The sequence below is a fragment of the Aplysia californica genome, unplaced genomic scaffold (genome assembly GCF_000002075.1).
Source record: "Aplysia californica isolate F4 #8 unplaced genomic scaffold, AplCal3.0 scaffold01333, whole genome shotgun sequence".
Lineage (NCBI taxonomy): Eukaryota > Metazoa > Mollusca > Gastropoda > Aplysiida > Aplysiidae > Aplysia > Aplysia californica.
The window spans coordinates 76,971-77,966 of record NW_004798603.1 but is presented as its reverse complement, the minus strand read 5'-3'; positions in this window follow the sequence as shown (position 1 = coordinate 77,966).

Here is a 996-nt window from a genome sequence, read left to right as displayed (position 1 = left end):
CAAGAAAACAAAACAACAAAAATAATATATATAATATACACTCACATCGAGCCGATAATACTCCGGGGCCTTCCTATAACCACAAGTTATTCAGCTTTTGATCAGCAAAGAACAACAATTACACTCCTGCGAAATTTTTAAACTGCAGAAGTCAACACCACTTTTATCACAAGAGAATGTCGGAGAATTGACGTGCACACCCTCAAAATCTGAAGGCAATATCGATGTCAACACCTTGTGTACTGTGCTGACGAAATAAACTGAATTTTAAGTTTTGTCCCTCCAACTTAAATATCACCAAGAACAAAGGTGGTCAAACTGGCGGGAAAACATGACTTAGGGTCTCGGCTTTGTGGGGTTGTTGTGCAAGTGTTGATACTTTCTGTCGGATCGTATTTGTTTCTTTCAGATGGGTAAACATTGATGGGATATTAATCAGGCAAACCATTGACAACTATCGTCACACTGCTTCCCTCCGTCAAGAAAACAAACACTTTCTTGATATTAATTGTTGAGGAACTATTGTTAGTTGTCGTTTTATTGTAATCAGTAAAATTGGATTTTCCCTGGGGGGGGGGGGGGAAGGGGGGGGGGGGGAATTAAAATTCTGTTTCCCTCCCAGGGGTGGTCAAGCGATGTGAATGGCTGAGCGTCTTGGCCATTGTCCTAGCTCGCATGCCGTAATAGCCCAGGGGCATGAAGGAGGTGGACAATAGAGTGCTTGCCACGCTTTGGTAAACATTAAAGTTAGATTGAAACTCCACCTGGTAGCTAACGTTACGTAATAAACATACCCCCCCCCCTCCCACACCCGCAAAAAACTACACCTTCACAATGGAGTAGCTACCGTCTGGAAGAGACAAATGTTATTGTCAAATGAATCTAAATTATGCTTTCAAAGCATTCTTTTTACAGAACTTGGTCACTTCTGCTTGGGCTTTCTTGATCCCTAAATATATTAGTTTGTTTGGTTGGTTTTTGTTGTTTTCTTGTGCA